This window comes from Eurosta solidaginis, chromosome 4 (assembly GCF_040869045.1).
Source record: "Eurosta solidaginis isolate ZX-2024a chromosome 4, ASM4086904v1, whole genome shotgun sequence".
Classification (NCBI taxonomy): Eukaryota; Metazoa; Arthropoda; class Insecta; order Diptera; family Tephritidae; genus Eurosta; species Eurosta solidaginis.
In genome coordinates this window covers 248,451,252-248,478,066 of record NC_090322.1, presented here as the reverse complement: position 1 = coordinate 248,478,066, position 26,815 = coordinate 248,451,252, and the positions used below count along the sequence as shown (strand labels likewise).

The 26,815-nt window shown below is 36.6% G+C and overlaps 1 protein-coding gene across 7 annotated transcripts in view; it reads left to right on the top strand.

Annotated features, from left to right (window-relative positions):
- Nucleotides 1–26,815, top strand: part of LOC137251255 (TWiK family of potassium channels protein 7) — a 157,945-nt gene that overhangs the window by 91,290 nt on the left and 39,840 nt on the right. The gene's annotated exons all lie outside the window — the stretch shown is intronic.

Below are 26,815 nucleotides of genomic sequence, written 5' to 3'. Positions count from 1 at the left end.
TCCAACTTGAAAGATAGGATACCGCTCTTGTGAAATTTCTTTCAGGGAAGTGGATCAGGGACCGATTTATTCGAACAAATTCTATTCACGGTTCGATTTGCCTGAAATAAGGTACATATATAGGTAGCCCTTTGCCTATAGTAGTATTTATGACACTTTTTTCGGGAAATGGGGCAGGCACCGACTGGGACTGGGACTTGGACTAGGACTTAGAATGGGATTGGGACTGGGACTGGGACTGGGAATAGGAGTGAGGGATGGAGAAGAATAAGAAGAACTAGAGAAAATAAGGAAGGAGAAGCCGACTGAGAAAGAGTAGACTAAGATAGCGAGGTAGGCATAGATGGAGCGGAAGAGACGGAGAGGGAGAAAAAGACGCAGAGAAAGAGAAAACCATTGGGAGAGGAGTAAATACAAGGGTAAGGAAAAGAGGAGAGAGGGGAAAGAGAGTAAGAGGTGAAAACTTCTTAAAAATTATGCAGATTAATTAAAGTTAGGGCAGAACATCGTGTTGCAGGGTCCGCTAGTATTATCGTAAATGTATATTACTACGAAATACCAAAGACATTGTTAGGCCTTTTTTTATCAAGTTATTCGCCGATTTCAAGAAAATTGCATTCTTATTGCGTACTCTGGAAATTTTGTACAAAAAGCTGAAATACCATAAACGGCGTATCTGAAATGAATAAAATTAGTATATTCCATGTCTAGAAATCCCATGCAAGCTTCTGAGTTCCATATCCCTTATCTGTGAAATTAGATTGTAGCACCAAATACCCTGTCCACCCCGAAGCCGGTCTCGGCTTAAATCCATTTATTTTTCTGTTGGCTGCTCTTTGTTGTACTTAACTTGGGACAGGTGGAGGACGCGGACGTCACCACGGAGGTGTTAGAAGAGGACCTACAGCCAAATGGTGCTGCGAGTGGCACAGAAGAATACCCAGCACGCCCCAATCCGCTTGGGAGAAATTAAAAGAAGAAAGGAGCTGCCAGATCTCGAGGCAGCAATTATGATAGGTCCAAGAAAACTTCTGGTATTTGCCAAGGGGACGGAGTTATTCTATAACTTAAGTCCTGGTACCTGATTGGGATACTTCCGTTTGGTCGTCAAACAAATTCTGGTAACACTATGGACACGTTAAGCCTATGTGAGGTCTTTATTGGCCGCCCAGTTCAACCTAACCTAACCGTATGTCAAATTCTAGAACTTGTAGAACTTCCAAACAAGATTGTCGGTGAAACCGTCACACACATACAAATATCTATCGTTATCAGGCACTTATACCATAATATATGACAGTAAAAAAAAAAAAAAAATAAGTCTGGTAGTTATATAATGGTCGCGTCACAATGAAAAGGGAAAATCGTCACAATCACGCAATATGCTGCGTTTGTAAATATAAAAGAAGTTAAGACTTATCAGTTGCAACTTATTTCGACTTGCCCATTCACTTAAAAAAATTTCTATAGAAAATAATTTGTAAAAACTGGCTCTAGGTCAGGTGTATTAAAAAACGTAAAGTTTTTAGTTTTCCCCGATATATTTCAACCTCCTCCGGAGATCGTCTTCAGCGGATATATGAGTTCAAAATTGCACGGCTAACTAAGTGAAGGAGGTTGAAATATATCGGGGAAAACAAAAAACTTTGCGGTTTTTAATAAACCTGATCTCGTGCCAGTTTTTGCAAATTATGTTCTATAGGAATTAATAGGTCGCTGGAGAAATATATATTTATTTAAAAAAATGCAAACTTAGCCAACACAAATTTCAAATTCTTCTTCTTAAAGCCCCGTTACATAAGATTTTTTATGCAGCGTGCGCTGACAGATGAGTAGATTGTACGTATTTGAATGTAGAGAGACAAAGAGCGCCTTTCTAGCGCCATTTGACATACAAAAATAACAAACTCTCAACTTTTGTTGCAAGCAAAGCATAAGAAGAAGAATTTGATATGATTTGGCTATTGGTGCTTTCGGTGTAATTCAGTGTATTCGCACTGGTTAATATGTTAGTAAGTATTTTTGTTGTATAATGAGAATGTTTATGTGATTGATTTTGTGTTAACAGGGAGAATGGTGTAAAAGGGCGTAGGTTCCATATTACAAATGAAAAGATTGTTGGTGTCATGTGGGGAGATATCGCATGCAAGACATATATTACGTATGTCGGGTTGATTCTTAACAAGTAAGAGTTTAACCTGTTACATTATCAAGAACGAAGTTGGGCCAGGAAGTAGCTTTCTTTTTCTTCAAGAGTAGAATCATATATATTATTTCCAATTGCTGTTTTTATGTACGGGTCCCTTTTTCGCTCTTATTTGGAATCCAAATCTATAAACAAAGTTTTGGTTGTAAAGATGGAGATTCGGGCTATTAGCGAGCTTTGGGCAATTTTGGTTGTAATGCTTTTGTTTAGCTATATTTTATTAAAATAATTTGTTAAAAATAAACGATTGTGTGCACATAAAGAAATCTATTTCTACTGTGGCACTATTGCGAATATTTGCGCTGCATTACCGACAGTATCCGACATATACCATACGCCAGATGGCAGCGCATCTCTTGATATTTGATAAGAGACTTTTATATTGGTTGCGCAAGATGCGCACGGGTCCGGCTCGTATTGTATATTTATAACAGGGTTCACCGGGCGCGTTCTGGCAAAGGCGTTTACCGATTCTGTGTGGATTTTGCCTAGCGCCTCCTTAAGCTTGTCTGGAACAAACGGCTGTGTTCGCAGGTGCCTGATCTTATCATAGTGCTGTCGGCTTTTTTTACGGCTTTGTATTTTAGATACAACTTCAGTGGCATGCGCTTTGAAGGTGGGAGTATTATCGAACGTTACCCCTAAAATCTTTGGGTGACTGACAGCCCGTATCGTAACACCATCGAAATTAACGTCCAATATTTGTGTCATCTCTTCCTTCGACGTCGTAAGCAGAGTGACCGTGGATTTTAGCGGTGATAATGTCAGGTTGCGCGAGGTGGAGAAACTAGGCAGACCGGTGAGATAACTGTTTATTTTAGAAATTTGTTCATCTATAGAAGGGCCAGGTCCCGTTGTCATAATCGTGCATTCGTTGGCATAGAAAATGATTGTTACTCCTTCTGGTGGTAAAGGGAGCTTATGTAGAAATTGTAGAAATAAAACAGCACCAGTACTTAGCGAAATTTTTTTTAAGGGCAAACCGAATTAGGTTTCAACTGCTAAGTCTGAATTTCTTTTATATTTACAAACGCAACATCTTGCCCGATTGTGCCGAAACACGCTTTTGCACCAATGCTCGTGAACATGAGCAATTTCATTGTGACGCAGCCATAAGAAGCAAATGTAAGTGACATACGCACACGAACACTTTCGTTAAATGGCACGCACAATAGCAACGACTTAACACGAACCCCCCAAAGTTTTGTATTGAAGGTTGATTTATTTATTTTCGTCTCACAGTCACTTCATTAATCGTTGCTGGTTACAAGATTCCTACTACGCTCGCTGTGGGATTTATATTGCCTTCATATTTATGGCCATCAAATAAACCAGGCATGCTTAACGAACGAAACGATATCATTTCGTTACGATAATCAACGCTAATAAACGAAACGAAGTCACTTCGTTTCGTTTATTAACGTTAAGATCGTCAAATTAACGTTAATTTGACGTTCTTAACGTTAATAAACGAAACGAAATGACTTCGTTTCGTTTATTAACGTTGATTATCGTAACGAAATGATATCGTTTCGTTCGTTAAGCATGCCTGAAATAAACAATAAAGTCGACATGTGAAGTCTTAGAGGCGTATCATCTTTGATAGTCTTTACACCTCCTAAATCAATTTCTTTGGGATTAATTAATTTGGCGAAGAAATTTAATAGGAAAACTTGATTAACTTTATTGCTTTTGGCTATTTAGATGTATTTATTTTCATAGAATATAAATAAGCAAGAAAATTTAACACTGGCAAAAATTATTAAGAATTCATGAGCTTTACACCGGCTTATAACCGTGTTCACGGTTCGAATCTCGGTGAAACCTTTGATAACATTACGAAATTGCCTGATGACGATTACGTGACGGTTTTCGAAATGGTACCATCGCAATATGCCAGTAAATGTTTCTTTCTTTCTTTTCAGTTTCTCTTAGAAAAACATAATAATTGAATATTCGATTATTTTAAGCCGGTGTTAAGCTCATGAATTCTTAATAATAAGTATAAATTGAACACACCATTAAAACAAACAAACATTGGCAAAATTGTTTTATTTCAAAAAGTTACTTCAATGAACCCGTGAGTGGATATGGCGTATACGCAACTTTAATTGTTTGTTCGCTCATTTCATTTCAAATTTTGAGAATGATAGAACCAAGCAAGATAAGAAGATGTGTGGCTTGTTTTCTCACCAAAAGCAATAACCATTGCTTTAGTCTCATTTTACATTCCAATACATATCGAGCAGCTATTGTGCTACGTTTTAGCGATCTTTCATTCCATACAGGAACCCATCTGTTGGAGAATTCAATATTTACTTGATATCCAAGCTGGACCTTTTCAGTGCGGCTTCAAACCTCTAAATCTATTATCGAGAAGATCTCCACCATGCGCCAAATCTTGGAGAAGACTCACGATAAGAGAATGAACACTCACCATTCTTCGTGTAAACTGCAAAGTAGCATTTGAAAGGGCGAAAAAAGTTGCTTGTATGCTGTTATGACTGAATTGAAGTTGCTTGCAAAGTTAATAAAGCTCTGCCAAATGACGCTGAGCAACACCGCGAGCTCCGTAAGGATTAGGAAAACTTCTTCGAGTCTTTCGAAACCAAATATTGCTTCAGACAAGACGAATCACTTTTGTGCGATTTCCTTAACGTTATGCTGGAGTAGCTTCAAGCAGTAGAACTAAACCCTGATAGTAAAATCTATTACAAGAGCGTACAATTGCTGGCGTATGCTGAAAATATTGATATTGTGGCGAATTTTAGCATCACTAAGCTGTTAGTAAATAAGGGCACAACAACATAAATATTAAAGCAAGCTACACTTGTGTACATGAACACATCAATCATCATTTACACACATACATGGAAGGCGACGAGAAGTACATGTACACACACAACCAGCAGCTCGAAATGAAGAGATATCTCACACACACACATGTAATCATCAGCCGAAGTTCTTACTGACACATACACACACATATAACTAATTACCAAGCAGGAGATACAAGAGTTCTAGAAGGTGAAACCTCTAGACCTTTGGAGAAATATGCGGCGAGGTAACATGGAGTATAAAAGCAGCGCAAGTTGAGTAATAACTAATCAGTTTTGATTTAAACACGCTATTGGTTAAGAAGTATAATTGTGAACTACTACTCCCAAAGTAATCTAAATAAAGACCAGTTTGCAATACTGAATATTGGAGTGATTTATTCAACAGTTCAGCGATTCGAACATTAGCTGAAGGTTTCAAATAAGCGGAATTTCCCTAAATTCGTTACAATATTATTGTCTTTAACAAATGCGCCATGATATCTGCCTTTGTCGGATTAGATAAAGAAGAAAAAAAGGGAGTCATGCTGTTAACGAGGATAATACGAATTATTGCTGTAATATAAGACAGAATCGGCTCATTCGAACAAAAATCACGCCCCACAAGACGCTAATCATACTTGTCCTGATGTATGACTGCGAATCATGGATGATGTCTAGAGAAGATCGCTCTTGGCGTGCCGAGAGAAATGTTCTGTGGAGTATCGTGTTCGAAGGAGATGTAATGATGGGATGTAAGAGCTTTACGCAGTTATGGGGATAGTACAGCTAATATAGAAGCCCAAAAGCTTCGCCAACTAGGTCATGATATACGAATGGAAAGAGGCGCTCAGGCTAAGAAAGTATTTAAATCGACACCGCAGTTTGAAAGCAAACGAAGGCGGAGGCCTCTACTGAGTTCGGAGAGATTATTATGAGCTCTAGCGCATACAAAGTTTCCCTAATATACCCAAAGTGTATATGTGAATGTCTGGATTCCCCAAACCATGAACCACTACGGTAAAAATTACAAAATAAATGCAAAGCGGGATAACCTACGAAGAGGTTGAAGACCGAGCTTCTGTTCCAATTTGCGTCGTGCTTCTTTTTTTAGTTTTTCCTACAAATTGGCGGGACGGATGAGTTTTTAAGCGGGGATTATCCTTATTGCTTTAAATGTATGAAAACATTTATTTGAAACAATTTTTTATTTAAATTTATTTAATAATTTGGGAAAAATTTAAACAACGTGACATCAGGAGCCTACATGCTTTATGCCGACTCTGAACAGCATCTGCAAGGCAGATTAATTTACACTGAGAAACTTTTCATGGCAGAAATACACTCGGAGTGTTTGCCAAATCACTGCCATGCTTAGAAAAACTTGTGTCTAATTGAGAAAACTTTTTTTCTTAAATTTTCGATGTTGCTTTGGCCGGTAGTTGAACCCACGATGTTCGGTGTGGTAGGCGGAGCACGCTTCCATCACACAAGGGCGGTAGAAATTGGTCACCCAAAATGACATCTACATGTTGAGGTTGGCGGCTTTCTTCCTTGCTTCCAGCTTTATATTCATTTTGAGAACCAAATGCACGTTTGTGGTGTCCCAGAGTGTCCGAAGCTAGGATGGTCTCCAACGTGATATCATAAAATGTGTTCATAACATAAGAAACACAGTCCTTGAGAAACTCTTCGTAAAGCCGGCAGTGAGAACTGAAGTAAGTTTCTCTATAAGCTGCCGCCCCCAATAGAATACCAAACAGCTATAACTCGCCTTCCACTATTGCTCCTCGCAACGTGGAGCTCACTGAAAGTGTGCTTTGCCAATTTTGAAACGGTTGTGGCAGATTCCTCGATCTAATTTGATTTTAGCCAAAAAAACAAGTCAGCTGCCAAATTACAGCTTGCAAAACTTTTAAATTACCTTCTTTTAAAAGTGAGCGATACCGCGCCCACCTACTAAGTTTCATCGCTTTATCCGTCTTTGGTAATGAATTATCGCACTTTTACGGTTTTTCAAAATTTTCGATATCGGAAAAGTGGGCGATTGCGTTCATTTTAAATAGCGATCTGAGATGAGCGCCCAGGAACTTACATTAAGATACCTCAAAATTTACTCTAGTTATCGTGTTAACGGACAGACGAACAGACGGACGGACGGACGGACGGACGGACGTACGGGCATGGCTAAATGAATGTCTTTTATCGCCCAGATCATTTTGATATATAGAAGTCTATATATATCTCCATTAGTTTATGCCGTTACGGGGTACCGTTATGCGAACAAAATTAATATACTCCGTGAGCTCTGCTCAGTTGAGTATAATTATAGATCTAAACTATGTAGTATTTTTTCTGACTGCTTAATAAATTAAGAACTTCACATTTTCTTATTATTGCCTCGAAAAGTTTCTTAAAAAAGTTACCCATACGCCCCGCGGTTCGTTCAATGATAGTCCTAAAGCAATATTTTATTTTATAATTAAAATCCACAACACGCAATTATTTAACTACAATTGCCTGCATATTAATGCACACACATTCATACATACATAAATATCATAGCAATTGTCGACTAAAAACAAACAATGTTTCGCTTTTTATAACAACTTGTTCAACTACTCTACTGCAGTTTGTTCCTTTTTTGTTTTTATTTCCTTTTCCTCCTGCCGTTTTTATGTAAAATTCGCACAACCGCCTAGTCGTAGCCAAGCACGAAAAACACAGCAGTAAAGCCTCACCAGTGTTGCCATTTTAGCTATTTTCAAGCTAGATTTAGCTTTTTTCTCCGTTTAGCTTAAAAAGCTGCGAATTAGCTTTAAGCTTTTTTCAGTTTTTTTAGAATTTTAGAAAATCTAGATGAACAGTTTTATGTAGATTCAATTTTAAGAACATTGAATGAATTTGGTCTAGATTTAAATAATTTGAGGGGCTAAGGAACAGATATCGTTGTCATTATGATAGGCAGAAATCGGGGCGTAGTAACTTTATTAAGGCAACATCAACCTAATATCATTTTCGTTCCGTGTGTTTCCTACTCGATTCTATGACTGTTATCATCTGCTTGGAAACCGCTTCCGAGCGAAACTACATTTTTGATTTTGGAAACATTTAACTGGGTTTCTAAGTCCACTTGTAGACAAAACAGCTATGCAATGATACATACTATGGCGAATATTAGCATCACTAAGCTGCTATTAAATGAATGCACAACAACAATAAAGCAGCCACTCTTATGTAGAAGGCGATGAAGAGATATCTCACACACACAAATATGTAGTCATCAACCGAAGTAGTTACTCACACATACCCACGCATATGCCTATGTGAGAGGTGTGAACTACAGATATACATGTATATAGCTGGTAATTAACCAAGCATGAGCTACAACTGTTCGCGAATTACTAGTCCTTAGGAGAAAAAGGATGAACGAGGAAACCGAGAGTATAAAAGCAGCGCAAGCTGAGTAATAACTAATCAGTTTGATTTAAACACGCTATTGTGAAGTGAAGTTTAATTGTACTACTCTCAAAGTAGTCTAATAAAGACCATTTGCTATACTGAATATTGGAGTTATTTATTCGACAGTGCAGCGATACGAACGTTAGCAGAAGGTGCGTAATAACCAGGATTTCCCTAAATTCGTTACAATATATATATGCTGCGTAAAACGACGGACTCGACCCGTTGCAAATCGCATCCACACGAATGGGTTAACTCCTTGTATTGCTGTACTTATGTCAACAGGCGTAATATTTATTTGAAAGGTATCGTTGTGTGTAAGGCTTATAGCCATAAGGTGGAATATAACAAATTTATTATAAGGCTTATGGACCAACAAAATAAGGCGTTAGGTTAGATTAGGTTGAACTTGCCGGTCCATGAGGACCTCACATAGACTGATTGCGTCCGTAGTGTTACCAGAAGTTTGTTTTAAAGACCAAACTGAAAAACCCTATCAAAAAAAAAAAAAAAAAAAAAAAAATAAGGCGTACTTACATAACGCCTTATAAAAAGAAATTACTTGCTGTATTAGGACCTTTAGTATAAGGCTTATATATAGCCCACCCATATCGTGGAATGTGGAATGTAGAGTTAATATCTTTAATGTGTTCTCTAAAAGGACAAAAAGTAGATCTCCTTATTGAAAATAGTTTTATCGGCATTCTTATTTTGCAAACAAATAAAATAATTAATAAAAAAATTTTAAGTTAAACGGTTGTATTGAAAACAACACTTACATTGTTACTTCATTAAATAAAAGCATTGGACGCGTGAAATTTAAAAAAAATGTGACCTTATTAAGGTTCAGTTGGTCTTATATATGATTATCAATAGAAATTTGACGCGTCCGGAGCTTTTATTTAATTGTCTGATCAACTCTCTAGACTGATGAGGAGTGTGATGACTAGTACCTAGGACCTACCTAATTATTTTCTAGCTTTTAGTATTATTGGAGCAAATGCCCGGCTGGGTGATGTCCTCTTCAAAGCAAAATATTACATCACCGTCATCCAAGAAACGCGTTGGACGAAGCAAGGAAGAAAGAAGATCAAAAATTGTGACATCTATTGGAGTGGCCATACGAATAAGCGCAGTTTCGGCGTCGGATTCGTGGTGGGAGAGAGAATTTGTCGCCAAGTTCTGGCGTTCACACCTGTGGACGAACGTCTCGCCGATATCCGAATAAAAGCAAAATTTTTTAATATATCATTCATCTGCGCCCATGCGCCCACAGAGGAGAAAGACGATGAGGTGAAAGACACTTTTTATGAACAATTAGAACGCACATACGAGGGCTGCCCCCGTCATGATATAAAAGTCGTGCTTGGCGACTTTAACGCCAGGGTGGGCAAAGAAGGTGTTTTTGGCCCTACAGTCGGAAAGTTCAGCCTACACAATGAAACTTCTCCTAACGGACTGAGGCTGATTGACTTTGCCGGTGCTCGAAACATGGTCATATCCAGCACGAGGTTCATGCATTAAAAGATACATCAAGCTACATGGCTGCCTCCTGATCGAAATACTCGCAATCAGATCGATCACGTTGTGATAGACGGACGGCATGCCTCCAGTGTTTTAGGTCCAGTGTTTTTTTAAGTCAAATTTAAAAAAAAAGTTAATATCTTTACAGTATATAAGTAATTATGTCAACTTTCAACTCCAATAATGATATGGTGCAACAAAATACAAAAATAAAAGAAAATTTCAAAATGGGCGTGGCTCCGCCCTTTTTCATTTAATTTGTCTAGGATACTTTTAATGCCATAAGTCGAACAAAAATTTACCAATCCTTGTGAAATTTGGTAGAGGCTTAGATTCTAGGACGATAACTGTTTTCTGTGAAAAAGGGCGAAATCGGTTGAAGCCACGCCCAGTTTTTATACACAATCGACCGTCTGTCCTTCCGCTCAGCCGTTAACACGATAACTTGAGCAACAATCGATATATCCTTACTAAACTCAGTTCACGTAATTATCTGAACTTACTTTGTATTGGTATAAAAATTCGATATCGAAAATTACGAAAAATAAAAAAAAAATGCCATAATTCTATACCAAATACGAAAAAAGGGATGAAACATGGTAATTGGATTGGTTTATTGACGCAAAATATAACTTTAGAAAAAAACTTTGTAAAATGGGTGTGACACCTACCATATTAAGTAGAAGAAAATGAAAAAGTGTTGCAGGGCGAAATCAAAAGCCCTTGGAATCTTGGGGGGAATACTGTTCGTGGTATTACATGTATAAGTAAATTAGCGGTACCCGACAGATGATGGTCTGGGTCACCCTGGCCCACATTTTGGTCGATATCTCGAAAACGCCTTCACATACAAAACTACCACCACTCCCTTTTAAAACCCTCATTAATACCTTTAATTTGATACCCATATCGTACAAACAAATTCTAGAGTCACCCCTGGTCCACCTTTATGGCGATATCTCGAAAAGGCGTCCACCTATAGAACTAAGGCCCACTCCCTTTTAAAATACTCATTATCACCTTTCATTTGATACCCATATCGTACATACAAATTCTAGAGTCACCCGTGGTCCACCTTTATGGCGATATCTCGAAAAGGATTCCACCTATAGACCTAAGGCCCACGCCCTTTTAAAATACTCATTAACGCCTTTCATTTGATACCCATATCGTACAAACAAATTCTAGAGTCACCCCTGGTCCACCTTTATGGCGATATCTCGAAAAGGCGTCCACCTATAGAACTAAGGCTCACGCCCTTTTAAAATACTCATTAACACCTTTCATTGATACCCATATCGTACAAACAAATTCTAGAGTCACCCGTGGTCCACATTTATGGCGAAATCTCGGAAAGGCGTCCACCTATAGAACTAAGGCCCACTCCCTTTTAAAATACTCATTATCACCTTTCATTTGATACCCATATCGTACAAACAAATTCTAGAGTCAGCCCTGGTCCACCTTTATGGCGATATCTCGAAAAGGCGTCCACCTATAGAACTAAGGCCCACGCCCTTTTAAAAAACTCATTAACGCCTTTCATTTGATACCCATATCGTACAAACAAATTCTAGAGTCACCCCTGGTCCACCTTTATGGCGATATCTCGAAACGGGTCCACCTATAGAACTAAAGCCCACTCCCTTTTAAAATACTCATTATCACCTTTCATTTGATACCCATATCGTACAAACAAATTCTAAAGTCACCCGTGGTCCACCTTTATGGCGATATCTCGAAAAGGTGTCCACCTATAGAACTAAGGCCCACGCCCTTTTAAAATACTCCTTAACACCTTTCATTTGATGCCCATATCGTACAAACAAATTCTAGAGTCACCCCTGGTCGACCTTTATGGCGATATCTCGAAAAGACGTCCACCTATAGAACTAAGGCCCACGCCCTTTTAAAAAACTCATTAACGTCTTTCAATTGATACTCATATCGTACAAACAAATTCTAGAGTCACCCGTGGTCCACCTTTATGGCGATATCTCGAAAAGGTGTCCACCTATAGAACTAAGGCCCACGCCCTTTTAAAATACTCCTTAACACCTTTCGTTTGATGCCCATATCGTACAAACAAATTCTAGAGTCACTCCTGGTCCACTTTTATGGCGATATCTCGAAAAGGCATCCACCTATAGAACTAAGGCCCACGCCCTTTTAAAAAACTCATTAACACCTTTCATTTGATACCCATATCGTACAAACAAATTCTAGAGTCACCCCTTGTCCACCTTTATGGCGATATCTCGAAAAGTCGTCGACCTAGAGAACTAAATCCCACTCCCTTTTAAAATACTCATTAGCACCTTTCATTTGATACCCATATCGTACAAACAAATTCTAGAGTCACCCCTGGTCCACCTTTATGGCGATATCTCGAAAAGAGTCCACCTATAGATCTAAGGCCCACTCCCTTTTAAAATACTCATTATCACCTTTCTTTTGATACCCATATCGTACAAACAAATTCTAGAGTCACCCCTGGTCCACCTTTATCTCGAAAAGGCGTCCACCTATAGAACTAAGGCCCACTCCCTCGTTATCACCTTTCGTTTGATAGCCATATCGTACAAACAAATTCTAGGGTCAGCCCTGGTCCACTTTTATGGCGATATCTCGAAAACACGACCACCTATAGAACTTTTAAAATACTTTTTAATATATTCCATTTGAAACTCATGTCATACAATCACATTCCAGGGTTACCCTAAGTTCATTTTGCTAAATGGTGATTTTCCCTTATTTTGTCTCTATAGCTCTCAACTGAGTATGTAATGTTCGGTTACACCCGAACTTAGTCTTCCTTACTTGTTATATATATAACATTTTAAAAAATAAATAAATGTAAGGCGCGATAACCTCCGAAGAGATCTAAGGCCGAGCTTATATTCCAATTTGCGTCGTGCTCCTCTTGATTTTCCCTACAAATTGGCCGGACGGGTCCTACATGTTTTATGCCGACTCCCAACGGCATCTGCAAGGCAGATGAGTTTTCACTGAGAGCTTTTCATGGCAGAAATACAATCGGAGCGCTTGCCAGACACTGCCGAGGGGCGACCCCACTTAGAAAAATTTTCTTCTAATTGAAAAATCTTATTTCTAAAATTTTGATGTTGCTTTGCCCGGGAGTTGAACCCAGGGCATACGGTGTGATAGGCGGAGCACGATACCATCACACCACGGTGGCCGCCCATATAACATTTTGGAAAACACAAAAAACCTGACTATTCTGTAAATAATACAACTAGAATGTTGAAATTTGACGTGTGGACTGATATTAAGACTCTTGACAAAAATTTGAAATTTTTTTTTTAAATGGGCGTGGCATCGCCCACTTGTGATAAAATCAATTTTACAAATATTATTAAGCTATAACTTAGCAAATAATAGTTTTGAATCAATGGTATTTCACTTGTCAAGTGTTATTGTAAGAGGAACTGGGGAGGCATTTTTTAAACGGGCGTTGCCACGTGTTATGTAGAAAAGTAATTTATCTGAAATGAAATGTGCAATTGAAGCTCACGCTGAGTATATAATGTTCGGTTACACCCGAACCTAGACACCTTTACTTGTTTTTTATTAAATTGGATTAAAAATTAGTTTAAATTTTTTATTCTGTTATGTCTTTTATGAAAAAAATTTTAAAAACGAATAATATAAAGTTGCCTTAAACTTTTAGCTTTTTTCTTAGCCTTAAAGATTTTTATGTAGCCTTTTTTAGTTTTTTTTTTGTAAATCCAGCCTTTTTTCTGAAAAAGTTCTTGCAACACTGCATCACACACACTACAAAAAAAACAATATAAGCACATGAGGAATCAGTAGCCGCTATACCATCGTTTTAACGTCTTTTAGGCGCCATTCACAAAATTGATTTTATATGTTTTCCGTTTTATTGTTGCACATTTGCTTCAAGTAGCCTCAGTTAGCAACTGTGAGACACTAAATTATGCGCTTATTATATTTTCATTATAGGTTACACAAACACACATACATACATACATGATATTATAGCCTAACAGTTGTTTGAGTTTGTTGTACTTTGAACTCTTTTCTTCTTATCGTTGCCAACAATCAGGCATTTAAAAGAGGCCTTGAATAATTTCATTCAAGTTTTCTGATTTGAGCTCAACTTAAAAATGTGTTTGCCTGATTCTTGTCTGTGTCGCTGAATTTTATACATAGGGCTTTTATATAGACATTTGTCTTCGGCATATAAATTTTGTTGCTTCCTCTCAGCTGATTGTCATCTTTCGTCCTTGACCGCAAATGAATTTGTTGTGCTTGGCTGTGAATTACGACAAATATTTGAATGTTTTGTAGTGAACTTATGCAGTGTTAAATAGAATAAAAATTATATCAGTAATATTATAAATGTGAAAGATTGGATCATGTATATGGGTCATGCAGATCTGGATCTTTATTGGCACCACACAGTTTAATATACTTTTTTATCTTAAAACTCTAAGACTATTTAACTATAATCAATAATATACATAGATCGAGGTCTTAATAGTTCTGGAAATGTGAGCAAAAGTATCTCACGACCTTTTCATGACTATTTTCGGGTAATTTCGGTATTATTTCGCGGATTATTTAGGGTCTATTTCAGGATAGCTTGTTATATTCAAATTAAGATATACTATTCAGGATAATTTCGAGTTTGCTTTCAGGATGGTTTTAAGCCTGATTTTCGACTTTTTCGAGATCGTTTGGGTAATATTTCCGTATCAATTCAGGCCTGTTTCAGGATAACATCGAGTTTTTTTGTCGTAATAGTTTCGGTCCTGTGCTACGATAAATTCGAGATCATAGCGAGATAATTTCGTTATTATTTCGGTATAGTTTCGGGACTATCTTCGGGTTACTTTGGAATCATTAACGGGTTATTTCGGAATTATCTCCAAAAGGTTTATGAAATTGTCCTAGAGTAATTCAGGTCTATTTAAAGATAATTGGCACTATTTTAGTGTTGTCTTGATAATATTTTAAATTACATTTTGAGGCCATTCGGTACTGCTATGTAACCGTTTCGGGATAATTTTAAAACTGTGTCCGTATCATTTTATGACTATCTCCAGAAATTGTTTTTGTTGTTTTTTTTCGCCACTGTTTAGGGATATTTTCTGGACTATGCAAAATTGTTTTCAGCACACTTTAGGGTATGGGAGCTAATTCGGGATTATTCCGTTGTTCCCCCTGGGAGTATTCGGTTTTTATAAATTTTCACAACTCTTAATCTTAGAGGGAAAAAACCTCATTAGACCGTGAAATAAACTCGGTTTTTAACAGAATTTTTATTCATAGTAGACGATATAGACAAGTAAGAATAAGGAAAAGATACGAATATGGATATATTTAAGGATATTGATAAGGGTAAGGATAAGGATAGGGTCAAGGGTTATAATAAGGAGGAGGATATGGGCAAAGAAAAGGATAGGGGTGGATAAGGATAGTGATAAGGAAAATGATAAGGATAGGGATGAGGATATGGATAAGAATAAAGATATGGATAAGGATAAAGATAAGGATAGGGATAGGGATTAGGATAAGAATAAGAAGAAGGATATGGATAAGAATACGGATAAGGATGGGAATAAGGATATGGATAATGATAACGATAGGGATAAGGAAATGGAAAAGGATAAGAATAAGAAGAATAATGAGGGTAGGATAAGAACAAGAATATGGATAAGGATAAGGATAGGGAAAAGGATAATAAAATAAGGGTTAAAAATAAAGCTAAGGATGCAAATAAGGAGAAACAAAAGAAGAAAAAAGAAGTGGGATTAGGTGAATGAGGATGGAAAGGAGAACTGATTGAACTGCCCGGCTCGTAAGGACCCCACATAGATTAAATGAGTCCATAGCGTTAATGAAAAGGAGAAGTAGAAGAATAGAAGATAAAGGAGACGGATAATGAGGAGGAGAATGAGAAATGGAAAATGTGTTTTGTGTGATTGCATGTGCTGCATCGAAAATCGTATGTGTTCGGTCATTAAGTCGTATACGTGTGTCTATTAAAATTACTATTCTTGAAGTTTTATCATACCGCTTTAACAATAAACAAAGCATAAAACCGCATTTGATAGCTAGACTATTGAGGCCATGCCAAAAACAATTTTCAGATACTTAAAAGCCATGTGACACCAACAGCCGTCAAAATAACTTGCATATAAAAAATTTGTGTGAATTTCAGTTCAACATGCAGTAAGGACTTGCTTGTATACAAGAAAAAAAAAAACGTTTAACTCCGCTAGTTAGCAGGAAAAAAGAGTATGAAATGCAATAAAACTTCCTTTCAACCGAGCACTTCCTTTAGCTGTTATATGTCAGTTGTTCTGCGATATTTGCAACTGACAGAACTAAAAAAAGTAGCTGTTTGAAACTTACTGATTGACATAAGGATGTTAGAAAAAAATTATGTTGGCACTAGTAATGGCTTAAAGGCTAGTGCACTAGCATGCAGTTCTCACAAAGTTTTAAAACAATTTTTGTCCATGTCGCTTTAGCAGTTTTGCTATACCGAACCGCATGAAAAATGTGTGGAAATATAGTATCCTATATAAAGCAGGTTTGTGATTGGAAAGAATCATATCAACATGCATAATAAGAACTTCTCATAATATTGAGTGAAATAATGTTATTGAGGCAGTTCATATGGATGTGTAGGTACTCGGCTTAAAGCTATGTAAATATATTTTATTTAAAACTCCTTTTCACTTCCAATCATCGTATGACCTCACACGCCTTTGACGTCAACAACTACAACAACCAATCTTAAATTTTTTTTAAATAATAATGCAACTGTATTGGATTAACTTCTTCATATCCTTGCATGTAGTTGCATCTCCTTATTTTTATACTCAGTTGAGCAGAGCTCACAGAGTATATTAAGTTTAATTGGATAACGGTTGGTTGTACAGGTATAAAGGAATCGAGATAGATATAGACTTCCATATATCAAAATCATCAGGATCGAAAAAAAATTTGATTGAGCCATGTCCGTTCGTCCGTTAACACGGTAACTTGAGTAAATTTTGAGGTATCTTGATGAAATTTGGTATGTAGGTTCCTGAGCACTCATCTCAGATCGCTATTTAAAATGAACGATATCGGACTATAACCACGCCCACTTTTTCGATATCGAAAATTTCGAAAAACCGAAAAAGTGCAATAATTCATTACCAAAGACAGATAAAGCGATGAAATTTGGTAAGTGAGTTGAACTTATGACGCAGAATAGAAAATTAGTAAAATTTTGGACAATGGGCGTGGCACCGCCCACTTTTAAAAGAAGGTAATTTAAAATTTTGCAAGCTGTAATTTGGCCGTCGTTGAAGATATCATGATGAAATTTGGCAGGAACGTTACTCCTATTACTATATGTACCCTTAATAAAAATTAGCAAAATCGGAGAAGGACCACGCCCACTTTTAAAAAGTAAAATTTAGAAAGTAAAATTTTAACAAAAAATGTAATATCTTTACAGTATATAAGTAAATTATGTCAAAATTCAACTCCAGTAATGATATGGTGCCCCAAAATACAAAAATAAAAGAAATTTTCAAAATGGGCGTGACTCCGCCCTTTTTCATTTAATTTGTCTAGGATACTTTTAATGCCATAAGTCGAACAAAAGTTTACCAATCCTTTTGAAATTTGGTAGGGGGCATAGATTTTATGACGTTAACTGTTTTCTGTGAAAATGGGCGAAATTGGTTGAAGCCACGCCCAGTTTTTATACACAGTCGTCCGTCTGTCCTTCCGCATGGCCGTTAACTCGATAACTAGAGCAAAAATCGACATATGTTTACTGAACTTAGTTCACGTAGTTATTTGAACGCACTTTATCTTGGTATAAAATGGTTGTGACACCTACCATATTAAGTAGAATTTTTCATTTTCTTCTTCTGCAGGGCGAAATAAAAAACCCTTGAAATCTTGGCAGGTATTACATATATAAATAAATTAGCGGTATCCAACAGATGATGTTCTGGGTCACCCTGGTCCACATTTTGGTCGATATTTGGAAAACGCCTTCACATATACAACTACCACCACTCCCTTTTAAAACTCTCATTAATACCTTTAATTTGATACCAATATCGTACAAACACATTCTAGAGTCACCCCTGGTCCACCTTTATGGCGATATCTCGAAAAGGCGATCACCTATAGAACGAAGACCCACTCTCTTTTAAAAATACTCATTAACACCTTTCATTTGATACCCATATCGTACAAACAAAGTCTAGGGTCACTCCTGGTCCACCTTTATGGAGATATCTCGAAACGGCGTCCACCTATGGAACTAAGGATCACTCCCTTTTAAAATACTCATTAGCACCTTTATTTTTTGATACTAATATCGTACAAACAAATTCTGGAGTCAACCCTGATCCACCTTTATGGCGATATCCCTAAATGGCGTCCACATATAGAACTATGGCCCACTTCCTCATAAAATACTCTTTAATGCCTTTCATTTGATACACATGTCATACAAACACATTCCAGGGCTTCCCTCGGTTCATTTTCCTACATGGTTATTTTCCCTTATGTTGTCACCATAGCTCTCAACTGAGTATGTAATGTTCGGTTACACCCGAACTTAACCTTCCTTACTTGTTCCCTATCAAATATTCGATAGCTTATTTTTCCAGCAATCACTTTGCTACAAATTTCATTCTGCATGTGAATCGAATTGTTAGTGAGTTTTTATGGTTATTTTGTCACCCTTCGTAGCATTTGATATGCATTTATTGCACATAAGAAAAATGCAACAATTCATTTTACAATTTGTTCATGTAATTGTCGCTAGAATGAGAAATCGAATTTGAATTTTTTTTAAGGAAAGCAAACTGTGCGGATCTACCAGCAGACCATGTGAATCGAATTTTCTCAGGATGTCAATTACTACTTTAAATCTTTAAAGCAAATGCAATTGTGCTCACTATCTAGAAACAGTTTGAGTGCAGATCGTACGTGTATTAAACAGGCAGACTAACCTTTCTCGTGGTCTTGTGCTAAAGGTCGACAAAATATATGTGTCAAGGTAGCGGTTATAACCGCCTGATACGATATATATATATATATGAACACGGCTGATTTCATGCCTATGGAGGATGTACCTTAACAGGTGTCGCTGCTAAGTAGGCTAATGACAAACAAAGGATGGTCAACAGATAGTAAAAGGAAGCTGCGCTATTGTACGGCTCCAAACTGTGGCTAAATATATTTGAGATGAAAAACCCCTGTGAAGACCTCACTTTTTATACAGCGCCTATTGCGCCGTTTTATGACCAGCGATATAAAAACGAGAGATCAAGAGCGCATGAAAGTCGTTATCATATAAAGCCAGAAGTAATATTTAGTCTGTGGAAAGAACGCTAGAAAAATGAAAAGCTATGCATATGATTAGCGATACTAATGAAACATGCTAAGCATGGAGACTTGGAAGCTTTGGTGAGGTAAAATATCCCGTTATTTCAAAAAATTACTGCACACAATAGAAAAGTTCGAAAATTTAAAGTGCAAGTTCGACGATGTTGAGTGAGGACAATGCTAAACTCACCTTCTCTAAATGCTCTGAGCAGAAAAGTGGGACATGGGTGTAGGGATAACTGAAGACCTGTAAAAAACTAGAAATAGGTATGGATCGTCGACTTTAAGTTATGCGAGAGTGGTCCGGGTTTAGGTAACGTGGGATCCTGTGAGGATGGCCTAACCTTGCGGTGTTCGAATGCAAAACATACGATCACGGATCAGCAACCATACGAAAGAAAATTACGACAAACGTAGAGGCAAAATGGGATTATAACATACGATAGCAAACGAACGTAATTCATTTTCAATTCACAATGACTTTTAACTTCACATTAGGTTGGATTGTAGTTTTAGCTCACAATAAATTATGAACTATCAAATTGGTTGCCAAAAATATAAAAAATAAAGTAAATAACTGCGATGTATTAAATTTTATTGTTTTGCTTGAGTTCCAGTAATAGCGAAGACGATGAAAAAATAGTCCGAAAGCGGTTAAGAGAGCGCAGTAACCCTTTGGACTTATCGAACAATATTTCTTTGTAACAAAAAATTATTGCAGTTTCTTCAAGAGATTTCGCTTAACTTAAGAAGCTTTTAGGTACTTTATCGAGAAGTTAAATTTTAAGCAATCCGATATCAAAGCGGGTGTCTCGCCATGAATTCCGCCAATATTTCGTTTTGGCTTGGATTAAGTTTGTTTGAATTCGGCCTAATAAAAGTTTGAAATTTGTTATTATATTTTATTTATTCATCTATTTTAATAATTTACTTACATTTTCAATGCAATTTTGTGTATACGATCGCCAGTTTGTGTTCGAATGAAAGTGGAACGTAACGTGTACGTTCAGTTACTCGTCACGTATGTTGCGATCCAAAATTACAATCGAATTAATACGTTCACGTGTGACAAAATCCGAAAATCATGTTTTTACGAGACGAGTTATACAATCGCGGATGTTACGATTTGGCCCCTGATCTATTTTTATGTGGATCGCCACCCCAACGAATGATCCATGCTATGTTAGAGTCTGGTTTGGTTCCTATAGATTGATTATGATATGTTAATAAAGTCTACGTACCAGTACGAGGCCGATCTGAAACCTCTGTAAATTTATTGATAATTACATCTGATTGCACGAGTACCTTTGGCCATAAACGAAACTTTTAAACAGCACGCTCCATCACTTTCTTACCCTTTATCAAGCAAAGGTTACATTCAGCGGATCACAGTATGGCAGCTGCTCAACAAGTTACTACAACATGTCCTTATGACACTATCCCATACATGATACAATTCCACAATTTAGAGATACGAGCCGGACCCGTGCGCATCTTGCGCAACAAATATAAATTAAAGTCTCATATCGAATATCAACAGAAATCAGCTGTTTTATCAATCAAACATCTATAAACTTACATGCGCTTGCGCTGCCATCTGGCGATGTTAGCAACTGCCGGTAATTCAGTGTTAGTTCTAATCAAATATTCACAATAGTGCCATACTACAAATATATTTGTTTGTGTGCTAATAATCGTTTACTTTTAACAAATTATTTTAATAAAATATAGCTAAACAAAAGCACTACGACTAATAATGCCCAAAGCTCGCTAATAGTACGAATCCCCATCTTTAAAACCAAAACTTTATTTATAGATTTGGATTATAAATAAGAGCGAAAAGGGACCTGTACATAAAAACAGCAATTAAAAATAATATATAAGATGATCAACCTTTTCTCTGACCTTCAATGAAGATTCAGTTGCACATTTTAACAGCAACCAAGATGATGTGACTGTTTTAATCTTGAAGACATAAAGGCCAAGGGAAAACTTTTATATCAACCTTTATATTGAAGACACCGCATTACAATTAAGAGAGTGATCAGCATCTTTAAAAGGTGAACTTAGCTCGCATTTGAGGTGAAACCACGCCACCATGACACTTCCCTTCCCACTAACTGGAGATGAGACCTATTTACAGGTACACAATCATATAAAATATACAGATTACAATTTAACTTTTTTCCGCTAGCTGTAGTACCAGCTTCTATACACCATAGAGGGTCTCAAAAGATATGCACTGCGTCCAGGCTTGCTGCCTTTGAGAAAAGCTCCGGATTCGGTACCCATATATAAGACAGGTATGCACTGCTGAGGACAAATTCTAACCCCGTATCACCAGGGAGATCCAAAACGAAAAAGTGAACCCTCTTAGTTGTTAAATAAAGAACGATTCTACCGATCTATAAGCAGCCATAATAGCGCCCAAAATATTTATTTATTTATTTTATCTCAAAAGATATGCACTGCGTCCAGGCTTGCCGCCTTTGAGAAAAGCTCCGGATTCGGTACCCATATATTAGACAGGTATGCACTGCCGAGGACAAATTCTAACCCGTATCAGCAGGGAGATCCAAAAAGAAAAAGTGAACCCTCTTAGTTGTTAAATAAAGAACGATTCTGCCGATCGATAAGCAGCCATAATAGCGCCCAAAATATTCACAGACAACCTCTAGGAAGAAACGATTGAACACGACCAGGGTCGTAACCAGCGCTCGCCAAGTCAAGTCTCAGCTACCAGGAGCGGCTGAGTTGCCAGATCGCGAGTCAGCTACTAAGCTAGGTCCTAGAAAACTTTTAGTATTCGCCAAGAGGGCAGAGATGTTTCATAACATAAATCCTGGTATCTAGTTGGAGTTTTAAATATTTGGTCGTCAAACAAATTCTAGTAACATTATGGACACAATTAGTCTATATGAGGTATTCATTGACCGGTCAGTTCAACCTAACCTAACGTAGGTTGTCAAACTTGTTTGGGAATAAGAACGACTCGTGTCTGCTAAGTTTTTGTCTTTATGAGAATCGCTTACCAAAACACTTTCTGGCAACCTTTAGAACTCAAACGTTCCTAACTTTAATATTAATTTTTTTTTTGTTATAATCTATTTGAAATATTTTCTGCGTATAATGTGAGAATAACAAACTCACAGTTTTATAAACACTTTGCATCTAAGCAACAAATCAAAAGATAATTATTTGTCTAATTGATTGATTTGAGATCTTCAGAAATATTCCGAACATAATTAAATGATCTGTGAATGGTTAGATGCGTGCCATCAATCAGTTCCAGTGATTAAATGGCTTAATTTTACAAAGATACATCTATATTTTTTAGACTGGGTCGATTTATTAACCGATATCGCGCCATAGATTTTTCGATAGGATTTGGGCTCAGGAAAAAAACTTCCACTACGCATACCCAGAAAGATAATTCTCGAGCATGCGAAATTTAATTTTTACACCTTTATATTAAGTCGCTTTCATGTTTGTCCCCTCATTTCCATACGAATTTTTGACCCACGGAAAAGTCTTTTTCGGTAACTTCCCGTTGAGCTAGACACTTGATACTTAGAGCATAGTTCAGATCTGGGAGACATTACAATGCAAGTGAAAAAACAACCCGCTAAGTGGCGCACGGATCGAGATATACAGAAAACTAATTTTAAAATGGAAATTTTGCGACCGACTTTTAACTTACTTCTCGGTGATTCAGAGACTTGAAACTTAGCACATAGTTTGCGAGTCGATGGCACTACAATTCGTGGAAAAAAAAAATGCCGCCAGGTGGCAGACGAATCGAGATAAACGAAAATCCCTGAAAATCCCTGAAAAAACGCAGGGAATCTTGCGATCGATTTTTCAGTAACTTCGCGGTGAGCTAGAGTTCTGAAACTTGGGCCGTGAGTCAGAACCCGCTGACAATGCAATATTTGATCAAAAAAATTTCGCTAGGTGGCGCATGGATCGATATATTAAGAAAATTAGTTTTGATTTGGGAATCTTTCAATCCATTTTTAACTAACTTCCCGGTTACCTAGAAACTTGTAACTTAGCACATAATTTCCGGGTCGATGCCACTACAATTCGTGGAAAACAAAATGTCGCCAGGGAATCTTGCGATCGATTTTTAAGTAACTTCCCTGTGAGCTGTAGACCTGAAACTTGGGCCGTGAGTCAAAACCCGGTGACAATGCAATATTTGATCAAAAAAATTTCGCTAGGTGGCGCATGGATCGATATATTAAGAAAATTAATTTTGATTTGGGAATCTTTCAATCCATTTTTAACTAACTTCCCGGTGACCTAGAGACTTGAAACTTGGCACACAATACGAGGCTTGGCGACAATACAATTTAGGGAAAACAAAGTTCCGCTAGGTGGCGTGCTAATTGAGATAACTACAAATCCCTGAAAAACGAGGGGAATCTTGCGATCGATTTTTGAGTAACTTGCCGGTGAGCTAGAGACTTGGAACTTGGGCCGTGTGTCAGAACCCGGTGACAATGCAATATTTCTTCAAAAAAATTTCGCTAGGTGGCGCATGGATCGAGATATTAAGAGAATTAGTTTTGATTTGAGAATCTTTCAATCAATTTTTAACTAACTTCCCGGTTACTTAGAGACTTGAAACTTGGCACTTAGTTAGAGGCCTGGTTACAATACAACTTATAGAAAACAAAGTTCCGCTAGGTGATACGCTAGTGAAGATAACTGCAAATCTTTTAAAAACGGGGGAAATCTTGCTACCGATTTTTAAGTAACTTCCCGTTGAGCTAGAGACTTGAAACTTGGGTCGTGAGTAAGAACCCAAAATTCCAAATGCCTTTTTGTAGGCAGCACTAAAAAATTGAAAATAAAAAGATGATAAAAAAATTTTAAGTCTAGCTTTATATAAATGGACCCAAAAATATAAGGCAATTTTTCTTTTAAGACAGACACAATCTTGTTGAATTTTGACTAAAAAACTTTAACAATAGCTCTTGTAAAAGAATTCTGGGATTTAAAATTATAACGCTAGAGCGCGTGCTTAAATTTAAAATAATCAATTAGTTTATCCCATGTACATGGTTTGCCTTAAATTGAAAGATTGCGCACCACTTTTATAGTTTTAAATCCCAAAATTCTTTTACAAGAGCTTTTGTTAAAGTTTTTTAGTCAAAATTCAACAAGATTATGTCTGTCTTAAAAGAAAAATTGCCTTCTAAAATTTTTTTATCATCTTTTTATTTGACTTTTTTTCGACTTTGATTTTTAAGGTTTTTTTATGACCGACTAAAAAAATTTTCATTTGATTGTAAAATTTTCATGTATACCCTGTCCGACCCAAAAATATTGGCGATAATAGTTTTTTGAAAAAGAAAAAAAAAATTTTTTTTTTGGACATTTTTGGGTCGTGCAGGGTATACATATGAAAATCTTTTTAGTAGGTCATGAAAAAAACCTTAAAAATCAAAGTCGAAAAAAAGTAAAAAAAAAAATGAAATTTCGCAAGCTCGAAAATTGTTTTTTTTGGGTATGCGTAGTGGAACTTTTTTTCCTGAACCCAAATCCTATCGAAAAATCGATGGCGCGATATCGGTTAACTTTCGTCCATACAAATCGACCTACCCTAATATATATGTATGCTCAGCTGAAAATATATCAGTGTGGATACATAGCGTCTTTCCGTTGCGAATTCTTCTAAATAAAAACGTTTGTACATTAGGCTGGGTATATTTTATTTTACTGATTCGCTGATGTCGAGTCTATTTGACCATAATTCAAAACAATTTTCAGCTGCACAATTTTGAATGAAATTTTAAGAAACATGGACACTTGGACAAGCACATCGTTTGAATTTTATTTCGACGCATTCATTTGTGTATTTTTTGTGAAAGATCGATAAATTTTCCTATTGTAGTGACGTCAAATCGAGTAGCTTAAAATTTTTGGATTAGTTTTTTAAGTGACCATGGAGTGGCATCAAATCGTCTATTTAAATCGAGATACTAATTAAAGTTGGCTAAAGGGACACGTAAATGGCTGCAAATGAAAGCTAGGTTAAGATTATGACCATGAACAACACGTCAGTCAATCATCATGATGTTTTGTGAACGAAAAGTTCGGAGTAGAAAAAAAGTATTACAAGTTTCGATAGCCCAAAATTTTTTCAAAGATATCGTGCCATTTAAAAACTCAGGCAGTTAGAATTTCGGCCTTAAATCTCTTCGGAGGTTGTTGCGCCTTACATTTTTTTATTTTAGTTAGAATGTTTTGGAAGATTCGAAAATTTTCACCTACCCTAATGTCTATATTTGATGCACAAAACCATTCAGAATTTTCATATTCGCAATCAATTTACAATTTAATTGAGTAAACAATTTCGTATGTATAATTTGGCATGCAATAACAAGTAAATAAATAATTTAAAGCTTAATATAGTCATTAAAGTACCCCCGAATTATATTACGCCGATAAATAATTTGGTTTATGGGTAAACGTGAAAAGCAAAACGATTGTGCTCCCCCTGCTATAACAACAACAACAACATCGGGCTCCCCCAGCGGGCAGTGGCGACTATAATAACCAAATAATGCAGAGGGTTGTGTAGCGCAACCCTCTCAAGGGGTTGCCAGCGCAATTTTAGCTTCTCCAACCTTCGGAGAGTGTCTTTGTCGCTACAACAACAACAACATTAAGATTGGGCGCTTTCAGCGAACGCAAGTGTTGATCAATCGTGGACTGATAATTTTCTGAGCACACCGTTGAGTATTTTTTATTCACTCAATGGTTGGGATTTCGCGTCAAATTACTGAGCATAAGGGTTTTTCGCTTTCATTTGGTCGGTGGCTCAACTCATCGTTCAGAGGACAAATTTTTTATCAACTCAACTGATAGAAACATGTTTTGCAACGTATTATAAATAAAATTAAAAAAAAAAAACTTTTTTAAAAATAAGCTTTTATTATTTTGGTTAATAAAATTAACTAAAAAGTAAACAATAAACTGTTTCTAAATAAATATAACACTTTATAAGTTCATTGTAAGCTTTAACGATAATTAGGATTTTTCGTCTGCGACAAAAGAATTCTATATTGTACATAATTATATATTTTTAACATTAAAACTTTACACCTAAATTATTAAATCTTACAGTTTATATCACAGTTCTAATTGTTCTAATAAAAAAGTGTTGAATTTTGATGGTATAATTAAGAACATTTAGGATCTCCTTTTCTTGCTATCGCAATGTAACACGCTTTTATTAGAACAATTAGGACTGTGATATAAACTGTAAGGTTTAATAATTTAGGTGTAAAGTTTTAATGTTAAAAATATATAATTATGTACAATATAGAATTTTTTTGTCGCAGACGAAAAAGCCTAATTATCGTTTAAGCTTACAATGAACTTATAAAGTGTTATATTT